The sequence below is a fragment of the Salarias fasciatus genome, chromosome 7 (assembly GCF_902148845.1).
Source record: "Salarias fasciatus chromosome 7, fSalaFa1.1, whole genome shotgun sequence".
NCBI lineage: Eukaryota > Metazoa > Chordata > Actinopteri > Blenniiformes > Blenniidae > Salarias > Salarias fasciatus.
In genome coordinates, this window is record NC_043751.1 from 29,760,029 (window position 1) to 29,774,927 (window position 14,899).

Consider the following 14,899-nt stretch of genomic DNA (forward strand, 5'->3'; position numbering starts at 1 on the left):
CTAAAGGATGGTTTCTAAAAATACCAAACTTACAAAGTTGAACGTGCACATATATTAACTGCAGGGACATCTGGCCTGCCGGATGACGCCAGAAAAGCGTATTAACACCACGAGCCGTAGTGGAATAAATTCATCATTTAGTAAAGATACTCACCAACCAAGGAAGAAACGGTTCCCCTGCAGATGATGTGCAAATGTGAAAAATGAGCCTTTACTCGATTTTAAATGAACCTTGCGGTCTTCATCCAGTCTGAAGTCCCTGATCCCTCGCAGAGCATATCTGCACAGACTCATTGACCACCTGATATCCTGACTCTTTTTTTATCCTGCTTCTTTCTGAGTCCCCTGTTCCCTCCTCTCTTATTTAGCCCACCTCCTTTCCCTCCCTCCCATTATTCTCCCTCCCTCCTCCTCCTCCTCCTCCTCCTCTGTGTCTCAGCCTGTAAGGTGGGAATTGGGAAAATCCCAAAGCACTTGAGGAATCCTGCTGCTTTCTGTCTGAATGTATCTGCCTCAGAAAATGACTTGTTTCTGCGCCCCCCCAAAAGGTTTGGTCTGAAAGGCAAAATTCAGACCACTGCTGTTGCCTTGAGCTGACATATAACACACACACACACACACACACACCTGTATTGTATAACAGGAGGATAAGAGGCACTTAGGAAACAAAGAATGAATTGATATCATCTCACAGATCCGCGCTGAGGCCCCTCCCCAGCCCCTTCTCTCCCACTATCTATAACCACTCCCTAAATTTCAGTATCATGCCCCCTGACCCGGTATCATGTTCAGCCGCCTATCAGGGCCGGAGCGGCGCTCCCACCCTCTCTCATTACCTCTCTTCTCTCTGCAAAGTCTTACTTAAGCCCGTGCTCCTGCATGGCTGCTTTAACCCTCTCCCTGGTTCACCAGCTCAGCCAGGAAAAGACCTGTTTGAGTAGACACGAACACAAACGCACACACACACACACGCACATGCACACAAGCTCAGAATCACTTCACCATGGAGCTGGCTGGCGTGCCCGTGCCCAGCACTCGCAGGCTAAGAGCAGCCCTCTGCAGAAAAGCTTTTAATTTGATAACAGCGAGAGGAGTAAGAAAAGTGGAGCGCGGGGAGACGTAAACCGGGGAGGGTGGTTAGCGGCGGGAGGGTCGGGGTGTCGAGTAATGTCATTAGGCTACGACTGGCTTTAAGGAATCTCCGCTCCCGGAGCCTGGAGGCGGATCAATAAAGCGGAGTGTGGAGAGCGGCGGCTGGCAGCGCGCCCCCTCTGCTGCAGGAGCGGCTTGTCTGGAATTAAGACAATTCTGAAAATCCCATCTTGGAGAAAGGCCGGGCCTCGCTATCGGTGTCCCCACTTACTGAAAATGCTTCCTCCTCTAACATCTTTCCCCCCCCCCTCGATATATTCAGAAGTCATTCCAGCACACAGTGAGCAGTGGACCTTCCTTAAAATTGTTGCAAAGTATAGAGTAGCCCAAAGGAGTGTAATTACTCACTCTAAATGGGTATGAATGTGGTTGTATTAAGAGACCCTGTAAGAGAAAAAAGAATAATAAATTGACTCCTCAAGCTCCACACATACCAGACACTTACTTTTCCCAGCCAAGAGAAAGTCATTCAACAATGGGCTTGTAAATACAACAAAACTTTGAATATCCTCAACTATTTCTAAGTCATGCAGTGATTGTGTCTATTGTTAGCATCGTGTGTGTGTGTTTATGTGTGTGTGTGTGACAACAGCTTTGGCTAAAGATACACGTGGACAGGGCCAAGCAGGCTTTAATTCCATGGTAGCCTTTTCCACAAACTCGGCTTCTCCCGCGCCGGCCAAATCCAACATGCCCATAATAAGCTAGGACGCGGCGCTCCCCGCTTTGATAAATCAAAACAGTGTGTCAGAAATAGAACTGAAGGGCCACTAGTCTTGGCGCAGCAGCAGGGACCCAATAAAGCCTAAATGTCACCCACATTATACATAGCACGATGGGAAGGATCAATCACTCATTGTGTGCTTCCCCAGCAAATTAACCTTTAAGTAAATACGTGATGGTGATGCTTAAACACAGAGCTTCTATACATACCTAATAGCTTTTAACATCAGCACCGCAGGGACCATCCAAGAGCAGCAAAACCTGAACATCTTCCCGGAGTTATCTGCACCCAGTCATAACACGGCTTTAATGTCGTCCTCCGGGCTTCGGAACGCTGCGGGAGCGTTTTACTTCTAGGTGGCCATCTGTTGCATACGGCCGCAGAGCTATCGCAGCCGCCACACTATCATAAATAAATAAAATTCAATTACAAAATGTTGAATCAATCGCTAAAGCTGCGCCGAGAGGCACGCAGTCTTACTTTGTATGGAGAATCGATCACGGGTCGCAGAGGACCCATTACACATGTTTACCCCGACGACCGAGAACGGAAAATAGACCCAAAACAAGAAGTTAGCCAGCAAGTCAAGTGTGTCAGAGTTTTTCCAAGAAATGTGAGCAGTCTGCTCCAAAAAGAAGAGAAAATAAACGTCTGTCTCTCTGTCACTCTTTTTGTTTTTTTAAAAACAGGAATGGGGTTTTAAACTGTGAATACATATACTTCACATTATCTTTGTCTAGATCCCCTATTTTTTTTAGTCTGGTTGACATATCTCTATATATGCACATAGTCCACTGTGTGTCTTGTATGAAGGGCAAGATTGAAAATAAAGCTACTTTGACTGTTCTTCATTAAAGATTTTCCCATTCGTCTGTCTTTTTATAAATATCTGTAGTAATCACATGACTAGAAGAGAAAAGCAGAAAAGCCACTGTGCATATTTACGCATTGCAATGGAAAAAAATTTCAGCAGCAATCGCATAATTTCAACACTTACCTCGGTGTCTCTGCGCATATACTGTGCAAATAAAGAAGAAACCACAAAACATTTAAGGAGCCAAAAGGCCCCCATGAGACCCACATGAGCTGAGATTTTTTTGTAGCCTCGGTGTGTGAATGAATAACGCAGAGCATCGAGTCGCTGCTGATTCAAGCATTTTTCTGGAGCTGAATCACCACTGACCTTCCATGAGGTTCGTATTGTAAGGTTATTTAATTCAGAGCAGCTGAACTTGTTTTTGACATCATGCATCAATTACAAGAAGTTTCTAAAAGCCTCGTTCGGAGAGACAAAAAAAAAAAAAAAAAAGACCCAAAAAGACAAGTGCTGAGAGCAAAGCGCTAAACTTTCTTTGTTCGCACAAAGAAGGTCACTGTATTTGTTGGATCAGCACAAAACAGACAGATCCAGAAAGACCAGCACCTGCAGGGGAAACCAAGTAACTGTTGAGAAAGAATCATGACAGAGATCGATAAGAACGACCAGATTAAATCAAGCACACAGATCACTGAAATGGTAAAGAGAGAGAGGAAGCACAATCAATTCAACTGAATCTGACTAAAGAAGGTGCACAGAAAAACTGGGGCTGCTGAAGGCTCTTAGCAGTTTTGTCACAGATGTGTCTAAATGCTGCCTTGCTCAAGGCAACAGGACACGCTATATCGAAATGATGAGTCTGGTGTCAAATTACAAGCCATTAAACCTGCCTGCCAGCAGGCTCAACACTTTGAAAGAGGCTTCTAGAGAGCCAAAAGAAGAAATTGGGCTTTCTCCGAGGGGGTGTTGAAAAGAAAGGAGCCAAAACGTCTTGTTTCAGAGAGAAGGCGGACTGAAGGGCTGCATAAAAGAAACACTAAACGATGACAAGCAACTCTGGTGGACAAAAAAAAAGAATATAATAGGACTCTTTTAAAGAAATAGACCCAAAATATGATTCATGTGACAGAAGTGGAAAATCAAAATCCCACAGCCTGACCTAAATCCCACGGAGCACCTATGTGACGCCATGGAGAAGCAAACTGCCGGCTCCCTGATGCTGCAGCGCCACAGATACCAAGGCTTGGTCAGCGCAAACCAGGAAGAAACTTTCTCCACAGCTGCTGATCCCATGAGCATAATGGACGCTGTCCAGCAGTTTTACAAGCCGGTAGATATTAAACCACGCAGTGAAGCAGCGCAATCTCTAGTGAAACAACTGCTGAGTGTAACGGAGGAATGGCGCTCTTGTAGAAATGAGGAGTACAAGAAGCAGGTGCTCAGTGGGCTTTTTATAGCACATCTACGACGGAGACTCCATCACAGAGAAGCCCACACAGCCACCAGGATGCAGCGGGCATGAATTGGCCTTTCAAGTGTGTAATTCCCTTTAATCGCCAGCTATAAAGACAAGTCAGCAAAATTAAATGGGAGTAAGGAGCCCCTGAAAGATTAGTGGGAAGTTATGGGCTGGCAGACTTTACCAGCAGAGGAAACAGTGCTAGGAAGGTCATTCCAGCTGTTCTGTTTTCTTTTTTTTTTTTTTTTTTTTTTCAAGAAATTGTACAACCCGCCCCCCAGGAACACTAAGGTCACGAACCTTCCAGCTGCATGGATACAGTTAATACAGCAGCGCATGGAAAACTGACAGACAGAAGGACAGATGGACATCAACAGGTCCATTTCCCGTTTCCAGCTGTTGTCAGAGCAGCAGCGGCCCCGAGGCACAATGATTAACGCCTCAGTCAAATGTTACACAAACCAGATGGTAAAGAGAGGAGGGCAAAGTCCTTTCTCTACTGCTCAGAAGACACACACACACACACACACACACACACACACACACACACGTGCACACACACACAATGTCGCTCCATACATGCCTAATCTTGCGCTCTCACACAATGTTTAAGTCATTTTTAATAAACATCCTGCCCACAGTTGGGAGAGTTCTTAGCGGAGGGTCTGAAGTGTACATAAAGCAAAAACACCAGCATAAAAACACGATTACACAACGGACTGAAGTTTTACAACATTACTGTCTTTGTGTGGCCGAACCGTAAGAGCTTACAAACAAAAAAAAAAACAACAAAAAGGAGAAATCTACCCCGAGCTTTCTGGGGGGGGGGGAAACGGAAACATCTATCATCAGTTCTTCAAGGCAAAAAGCCTTCCTACAAAAGAAACATGTAAACTAAATAAATCTTTCCTTCCGTTATTTTAATCATGCTCTCCAAACTTTGGCTGTGACACTCAAACTGCCCAAACCAGTTCACAAACAACCATTTTTCTTTCTTCAGCAAGGGTGGGACAGCAATTCCACCAGTGTATCTGTGCATACTTGTGCAGAAACAGACACTTTTCCACACACACACACACACACACACACACACACACACACACACACACACACACACACACACACACACACACACACACGAGCTGCACTGCCAATCCCATAAGCTTTTGGTATGAATCTTTACTGACAAAAACAGTGGTCTGACAAAAAAAAAAAAAAAGAGAGAAAGGCATCAAAGCGCTCACATGCATATTGACTCAAATCATAAGCTGGATCCTTTACAAAGCACAGAGCATCTCACATATCAAAGGTCTCCCTCAAACATTCAATAGCGTCCCCCTTTAGCTTGAAAGACAAGACTGTGGTGTCTTATAATGTGCAGTTCAGCCCATTCACACCGGCAGACTTCAAACACGAGCTGGAACCTTCCGCCGTCTCGTCGGGTCGGTCCTCTTTACTGAGGAATTATCAGCAGGTAAGGGTCCACTGAACGCCTTCCCAGATTTGGTCCTTTCAGATCTGTTTCATACACTCTCTGGGGCTCGTCCAAGGTTGGAGGAGAGAGAGTGTGAATATGTATTGCAAACATCTGGCCAAGTCCTTATCGCCATGGGAAAATGTCTACGGACAAGCCCATGTTATCCCCCTCCAGGGCCCGAGCTCGTCTCGTCTCCACGTCGACTGCTCTTCTCAGCGGCTCTGCCAAACTGTCAGAGTGCCGCTTCTCATTAATGCGGCATTACAGAAAAGCGATCGGCTCGTTTGCCGTCTGTTTGACACTTTTTTTTTTTCCATGCGAGCTGGACCCGAGGCTGTTTTGCTTTCAATGCCACACAGTCTCCTCCACAATTTAACCATGTGGGCAGAACTAAGTAAAGTCAGTAAATTAAATTAGGCTAGCCGAGGGGGTGAGAGAGGAACAGAAACACACTCCCACTGTTCAACCTTTTGTTTACTCTCATCAAAAGGATCTTGAGGACTGTGAATTTTGGTTGTTGGTTGTAGTGAATTGCAATAAAGTAAAATTAGGAACCTTGAAAAATTGATATAAATGTGGTAATGTGATGCTGCTGGTGAAAACAAAGTAATTCTTGTGGATCTATGTGACTGGTAAAAGGTGCAATGTGTGGTGTATTTGTTTCATGAGGTTACAAATGAGCTAAAAGCAACACTGTTGTTGCAGTATTTCTCACTTGCCTCAACCGATTTCGTAATGCAGTACGGGTTTGCACCACTAGATGGTGTATTGAGTCATTTAAAGAAGCAACAGAAGGAACACATGATATAACAAGGTCCTAACATCTGGTTATTACACCATCCTGTTCATGCTCAAGAGAATACTGTAATTCAAAATTATTTAATTCAGAATAACACATTAAAAATTAAAAAAATATATCAAAACAACCTAGAAACTAACAGACCAAAAGTCAAAGCTGTGAAAGTCAGATGACGTATGGGCGGATGCTAAAGATTTAATGTAGAACAGAGGCATCACTTTCAGAAGAATACATTCAGGACGCCATGTTAAAACACGCACCCCCACCACAATGGACACCAACATTGTGTCAGTTTCAGCTTCTCCTTTGTCATCTCAGTTTGCCAAAACAGGCTCCATGTAAACACACTTCAGTGTGCAAACTTGGCTGCGTTTCCTTTCAACATGCACATTAATATCTACATCGGGCCAGGCATAGGAAAATAAATCTCAGGACACTTCTGAATCTGTGTGATGTGAGGATTAAACCAAAATAACAACAACAACAGCACAGGCGCGTGTTTGGGGAAAACTGGATTTTGGGAGGAAGGCAGAGGCTCGGGCGGACACAAAGCCATCTGCAAAATAAGATGACAGCTGCTTGATGCAAGGTAAAATGTTTAAACTCCAGCAGAAGTGTAGGCTCCAAACCTTTCTCAGACATGGAACATGTCCCACTGCCTGAATAAAGCTATTAAAGTGACAGTTTTCTGTTATTCACAGAGGTTTATTACAGTGTTTATGAACACAGCTGTAAGAAAAAAAGCCCAAGGAGTGGGACGTCTGACGTCCAACACACAGGAATACAGCAGGTAGGTACTATATTCTGTAACCTGGGACAAACAGGAAAGCAGGGGTGATAAGGAATGTGGGCCTGAAGTAAATCTGACAGACTGTTTCAGTATGGTGCGTATTACACCATGTCTGAAGCTGGCATTGCTATTGGTGAGAAATCAGACTTAAGCCGATGCAGCAGTGACTGGATTTCCCACCAACGTCAATCCAATGTTTTTTAGATAAAGGGCAGCCCTCAGTTCCATCATGAAAACCTACAGACGTGTTACTGGGTTCAGGCGAAGATCAGAATTCTTGGAAATGAGTCCAGGCTCTTTATTCCGACATCAGAACAACACATTATCAGCGCTGTCAGATTAATGGAGAGGAATGCAAATCAGAGGGGAGCTCAGTTTGATTCTTTTTCTTTTTAAATGCACAGAGATGAGAGAAAAGGGGAGAAATCCTGGAACAGGGAAACAGAAACATCTGGAGTTCCTGGTGAGTTCAGACATCAATCAAAGGCAACTTGTGGTGAGGAAAAAAACACCACAAGCTGTGCAGCAGTCAGACTCGTGTGACAAAGTCACGACTAACAAAAAAGTTTGAAAAGCACCTTTAGACTTCCAGCAAGCTGTGGATGAGGGAGCTTTCGGGGGACGCGCACTGACTGGTATGAATAACTGTGATTTTAATGTGATTGTCTGAAAGCAGGAGAAGTCAAAGTGTGCTTCCATAATTTTGTCTCATGTTTCACAACAGCCAAGAGTGGCAAACCATCAGAAGACACTTACTTTTAGCAGCAGCATAATAAAACCAAAGCCACTCATGTTTCCATAATTTACTAAATCATTCCATTAAAAAAAAAAAAAAAACTGATTTGCAGTTGGCATATTTCATCCATTGTGTGACAGTGTGTTTAAGTTTGAATGACAAAAATACAGAGCAGCAAATTAGGATTAAAGAGAAAAGCAGTTGGCCGAGCGAGCCACGAGAGAACTGAACGGGTGCCAGCGCACCCACACGCTCTGGCACACACTGGTTTCATGCCAGACTGAAGAGGAGATAGGGAATATTCATGCCTTTAATCAGACAAGATATTAAAAGAGCACAGATAACCCAGATGCCTGAATCCAACGTGCGGGCTTCAGTTTAAGTTTGGCCTGATCCCGGGAGCCGTCACAAGAGGCCTGGAATCCCGACAGAAACCCGGGCGTGCTCGCCGCCGCCGCCGCGCCGGCAGACCTGAATGCGAGGCTCACTTCTGTGAAAAGCCACGGGGACGGGGAGAGAAAGAGGTGTGAGTAAGTTGCTGCATAATTTGAGACGCTGAATGAACCGAAGGCGGAACAAATGACTTAACCGCATTTTAAACCCATCCATCTTCTGCAGGCACTTTATCCAACACAAATCGTGGAGCGAGCCGGGGCCGAGCGGGTGAAAGCCGGGGACGTGCACACAACTTTCCAATGCATCACGGGGAAAACAGACCCACAGACAGTAACGGCCATTCAGAAAACGCCACATTGCCTCCAGTGTGTGATTTGCATGGGAGGAAATACTTGGAGAAATCATGGGAAGAACATGCAAAAGCAATTCTTTTCCACCCACTTGAAACGTTATCATGTAAATGGGGTCTAAGTCAACAACCCGAAGAGGACAGGAATACTGGCAGGAAAACGAAGGGGGGGTGAATGATAACACACATGATAGCAGTGCCACAGATGTGACATTCCTGTGTGGAGGGGGAGCTGTCATCTTTTCTCGTAGCTCCAGGCCATTAGGAGACCCGGGAGCAGCCTCTCGGTGGCCCAGCTGGCCTGCAGGAGGATCACAGAGAAGCTGTTCTGAGTCTGACCCTGCAGCCTGCGGAGAGCTCGAGGGGGGAGGACAAAAAAAAAAAAAAAACTACTTCTAAGCACCTCGGACTGCCGTCCACGAGAGATGCTGGAATCAGACAGGTTGCTCAGCATAGAGGATTTCCCCCCGCTGTTACTGAGTTATGGTGGTCTGATAATGAGCATTCCAGCTCCAGACCCCCCCGCTGCAGGGGCAGGTGTTTCTGATGGGGAGCTGTCGTACGGCAACCAACAAGCATGCTGAATGAAACCAAATTAACACTTTTTCCATCCACCATCAACTGTTCTTCCTTTTTTTTTTTTTTTGTCATTACCACTTTTCTCCCTCCTCCTGTTTCAACAAATGAACTCACCGTTCTTACAATGATTAGCACTTAAGGGACACGTTCAACTTCAGCAGTAAACGTACAAGGTCTAAGTGGTTTGAATGTTTGCCTTAAGATAAGTAGGAAATAAACCATGCAGATCTGACAAATGAACTCCGGCTAAATTGGAGTTCACACAGAGACAAGAGGAAATGGAAGCAGCCGGCGTGAATTCTGTCAATATGAAAGCTCAAATTACACAAAACCCCGAGGTGACTGGGACAGCCTCAGAGCAGACAGGGTTTCATCTGCTTCACCAACATTTAAAATGTGAAAATTTGTTGTTATAATGGAACAATTTGAGCCAACACGACAGCTAAGAAACACAGAAAAGTCCCCAAAAAAGTAATAGTTGAGGATTCTGAAACTTTGAAAGGACTGCGATGAGAGCTGCGAGGCGGCGAAGTGAATGTCTGCTGCACTTCTCTGATCTGAGAGACAACCATTGTACGGATCGCATACCTGTGATTGTTCATGGCTACACATGATATGAGAGCGACAGCAGCACACAATGCTTTGAAGAGGACACAGAGCTTAAGGCAAAGAGAGCCCCCCTTCTCTAGGAAAAAAAAAAAAAAACCCTCAAACTAAAGCTCTTTAGGCCCTCCTTATTTTAGGAAAAGACAGCCAGGGAAGAAAAAAAGAGAGAAAATCACACCCACCACATAATCCAGCACCTGTCTTCAAAAACATATGCAGAAAGATGAGTGTAATTCAGTGGATTCAGGTACACACGGAAACACACAGAGAGCACTCCAACAGGAGATGAACAGCCTACGACTGATTAAAACTGCAAAGCCTTCAGTCTGCCTAAGTAGCTTGGTGTCCTCGACGGTGGGTGATTATCCTGCGCTTGGCTTTGGGGTGTATTAGACTGTCACAGAGCAGTCAGAGAACAGCCAGCTGGTCGAGCCGCGGCGTCCCGGGCGAGGAAGCGTTTCTATCGCCGTGGAGCAGATGAGCTCTGCGCAGAGCAGCGCAAACCCCTCCTGGGGGGGCGACGCACAGAAAGCAGCAAGTGGTAAGAATGTGGCTGCTCTGCCGTCAGCCGGTTTAATCAGCGTGATGGGCCTGGCGCCGAGCGTCAGCACTCAAACTCCTGGATGATGTTAATATCTGCTTATAAGCAAGAATCTAGCAGTACTAACACGGAACTCCCGTGACACGACGGGCAGCAAATAATATAGCAGCAGTGGAAACAGCTAAATTAAAAAAAAAAGTGGTTTAACACTCAAAAGAAGAGATTTTATTTTGCCAAGGTCGGAAAATAAGACACTGAAGTGGTCTTTGAGGACGGAAAGAAGCCGAGTCACAGTCATGGTGACAATAAAAGTCTCTCTGTCATAAGTTCGAGCTGTTTAACCTTTTGATCCTCTTCCCCTCTTAATGTGGTATTTGAGCCTTGAAGGTCCTGGTCTATCTCAAAAAGAATGGATCCGCACACACAACTTAAAAAATGACTGGAAACTTTCAGCGCCGAAGGAGTATACTTAGTACCCAATTCAGTTTACATTCCTTATGGTGCATTTTCCAGATACACCAAGCATTAAAAAAGAAATAAACAAACAACATGGAGGCTGGTGATCCCAAATGCACCCTAATCGACCACAGCTGGGATGGAACCAAACCAGGGTCACCTTTTCAACTTGTTTTGTGGGATTCAAGTCAAAATATGTGACGAAAACAGGAGGATTTAAAAAAAAAAGTGTTAACAGTGGAGCACTGGGTCAAGTCTTGAGTCCAAGTGTGGGGTTTCAGGTTTGAATCCCGGCTGCGGGAAAGAGCGTATCCGGTGTGAATACCAGTAAAGCCTGTGGTGCAGGAGACTTGCTTTGGCAACCGCTGTAAATAACAGTACATTTGCAGCAATTACTACTGAAGTGTGCAGAGCTAATTAATCCCAGATGGACTTATAATTAAACACCGAGGGCAAGTTAAAGCCTCCCAACACAACTGTAGCCGTTTTTTTTATTATTATTATTCCTTTATGATGATCATCCAAACTGTACTCTTAGTTTGACAGTTTTATGATGCAACCTACTTTATGACATTGCCATTGCTCATTCTTTAGGAATTTACAATCTTTTACAGTGTTTTAAAGTATATAGACGTTTTATAAAGCATCCTGAGCACGTAAAGAAAGAAGCCCTGTAAGTCATATCCAGTATTATCATCTCAGTGAATATAATGTTAGAGTACTAGAGGAAAGTCTGGAGCCATGTCAACAACACTGAACGTAAACAAAACTTAAATGAACCTATGCTGTCAACCCAGTCCATTCCAAACAAACAACAGGTGATGCTGTTTAACTGCAGTTCATGAACCCGGGCGCGCAGGAAAACACCCAGAAGACGCAGCGACAGAAAGAGAAACGACCGACATCCCCGTTACAGCGCGACCGCAGCCAAAGCCACGGCCAGCTGGGGGAGTTTGAAGGCAACTTTCTAAACGGGGGTGTCCTCAGACGCCTCCTCCTCCCCCTGGACATTCATGCGTCAAAACAGCGGGGATCTCACCAGCACAGCGCCAAATGCGTAAAAGCGGAACGCGCCGGGCCGGGAGCGCGGACGGCCGGGCGGAGGAGGGGGGGTGCCGTCTCGGTCGGGAAGCCTGTAAACTTATTGCCACCATGGCACTTGGCAGCACATCAGCGAGCACGCAGGGAGCCCGGTGGGTTCGAGGCTGCAGTCAGTGGAAAAACTTCCAGAAAGCACCACGCTGCTGCTGCCGCCGCCGCCGCCGTTCGACCTCCGGCCGGACGAACCACAAACCCCCCGCGAGCCGCAGGCTCAGAGCACCGCGGCGCACTCCCGGTGCCAGGTAAAAGCGGTAAATCTCAGCCTCCCGTGAGCCTCGAGGCGGGCGGTACGCGGCGGCGGCGGATGGGTCACATTTCCCAGCCCGTTGTCTGCGGTCTCGACGCGGTCAAGCGTCGCGAAGCAGCCACGTCAAAATAATGAATAAGTTTCAACGCGGCGCCGCGTTACGCTTAAAGTAACCGGAACACAAAGGTCCGCTCATTCAAAAAGAAGCGATTTAGGAGCAAACTTCACCTTAAGTTATGTGGACCTCCGGGAAATCCATGCAGCAACTTGCTCTCTCTCCCTCTCGACGTTCCGCTGTTGCTCAACTTGTGGAGAGCGAACCAGCCCGAGCGCCAGCTGAGATCGCGAGGCAAGCTGGAGGAAGTCACCGCGACCACATCCGGCCCGGACTTTCAGAGTAAAACACCAGAACCGGGAACGCTTTCAAAAAAGAAGCTGAAACAAGCTAATAACTCATTAATAAGGAGTTAATAAAGCGCTCGAACAAAACGAGTTACTAGACTGGAGAAGATTCATGACGAATGTAATAAACATCCACCTTATGACGATGGGAGAAGCGTTCGTTTATCATGAGGAAGTGGAATGTGTTTTATTGTTTTAAAGGAAGTCTTATTTTAAACATACCAAGAAAAAGTTTGAAGAAGCACAAAAACAGCTAATAATAATAATTGATACTTTAGATCCGTTATTTTTCAGACACACATTAAGTTTCTGTGTAATTGTTTCGCTCTATGATTATTAATTCAGCATTTCATTCCAGTATTAAACTTGGCATTTTCAGGTAAACAACTTTAAAGTTGTTTTTCTCTGGGGAGTTTTTTTCTATTCTATTCTATTCTATTCTATTCTATTCTATTCTATTCTTTTTAAACAAACCTAGTACTGTTTTACTGCAACTAGTATTTCATTAACATATAATAGTGTTGTAACAATAATGATTAATTTAATTATTATGAGGGACCATATCTCCCTGACACCCAGCCATTTATTGTTGTCTTCTGAGTCTAAGATCTCTAAGTCAAACATCACTGATGCTATCAACTTAAATCTCACTGTTATCTCACTGTAATGTCAGGACGACATTTAGGGCTTTCAAGAGCGGCCCAGATTGTGGGGACGGGGCTAAAGATGCATAATGGTTTCGCGTCAACCATCCCAGCTTCCACGGTTCATGGTAACAAAGGAGGCAAGTCATTGTTTGTTTGTTTTGTTGTTGTTGTGGCAGGTATTATGTTTTTGTCTATAATAATCAAATTGTTCTTGAATATCAGACCTTTAGTTTCAGGTTAATAACGTTTTTGCCATTGTATAGTAATTTAAAGCTTTTATTTTGTGTCCTTCGTAGTGGACAAATATATACTGTGTATTCATAAAATGAGTTTTCCTTTTTCTTTTAGTGGACTTTGTGTTTTTAGACTCTTTTGCTGGAGAACCCAAGGAGACCATGCACAGGGAGAACATGCAAACTCCACACACAGACAGGCCTTTTTACCATGGGACAACTGTGTATCCCTTCACTACTGACATACTTTTGTCTTTAACTTTAAATATCAGAGAAGTTTATGCAGTCTTCTTTGGCCAGCCAAGATTTCTACCCGCTTCATGTTTAAATCTTTTTTCTCTCTCTCCTCATCTTTTTTTTTTAACCACATAGTCTAGATTATTCAAACTTGCAATTACTCAGCAAGGTAAAATAGGTGAAGAAATCAAATCCTTGAACAATTCATCCTTGCAAAAGCCATGCAAGAAAAAAAACAGCAAAAACCCTTCATATCTTGCGAACCAGATCCATGTTTCTACTCTCAGCTACTTATTTTTACACTGTCAAAAGAAACACAATGCTCAAATCAACAGATGAATATCTTATGTAATACTTATATATACTGTATACATTATTAAACAAAACTTTCAGACCCTTCTGACGTTTGTATTCTGACTCATTAGATTACCATCAGAGAGGCATTTGATCAGTACGATAACACTCTCAAGCCGACAGCCACAGCCATAAGGAAAGATCTTCAGCGACAAGAAGAACAAGGAGCCCCACAACAGATGGCGCAGACGAGAGGGAGCGCTCATTTCAATATCAGTTGAGTCAGTGTGGGATTACATGAAGGGGCAGAAACAACAGAGCGAGCCCGGATCCACAGAACCGTGGCAAGATCTCCAAGAAGCTTTGAAAGCTCTACCTGTCATCTTCCTTCAGAAATCTGTCGACAAGTGAACCGAGGACGAGGAGGAGGAGGAGGAGGAGGATGTTTCTCAAGCAAGGAGTGGTCAACAAATACCTGATCCAGTTTTTCAGCTACGTGTTATGAAAAGTTGCACCTGCCTTCACCAGTTCATTTAGGTATAACCAGTTTGGCTTAGTACAGTGATTCAAGCTGATATTTTAATTTTAAATTAAATAAACAAAAAATGATTTGTTTCAACTTAACCGGTTTGAGTCTTTCTGTGCAGAGTTCAAACGTTCTCCCTTTGCATGTGTAGGTTTTCTCTGCTCCACCAACCATCCCTCCATCCCTTTGAGCCAAACTGGTGACTCTGTGTGAGTGTGGCTGTGTTTTCCCTGATTTGAACTGAACTCCGTCAGCCCTGGTCACCAGCCTGACCGGACGTTTGGTGAAACGGCACAGAAGAAGCATGGACGTCACTTTCTTCACCCAGTAG

General features: G+C 44.7%; 1 protein-coding gene across 1 annotated transcript in view; it reads right to left on the minus strand.

Moving 5' to 3' along the window:
- The window catches only part of LOC115391453 (solute carrier family 45 member 3), a 31,723-nt gene extending 19,187 nt beyond the window's left edge, over positions 1–12,536 (minus strand). Inside the window, exon 1 of the mRNA XM_030095721.1 lies at positions 12,458–12,536. The gene's annotated coding sequence lies outside the window, so the exon portion shown is untranslated. The remainder of the gene's footprint in view (positions 1–12,457) is intronic.
- Between the last annotated feature and the right edge of the window lie 2,363 nt (positions 12,537–14,899).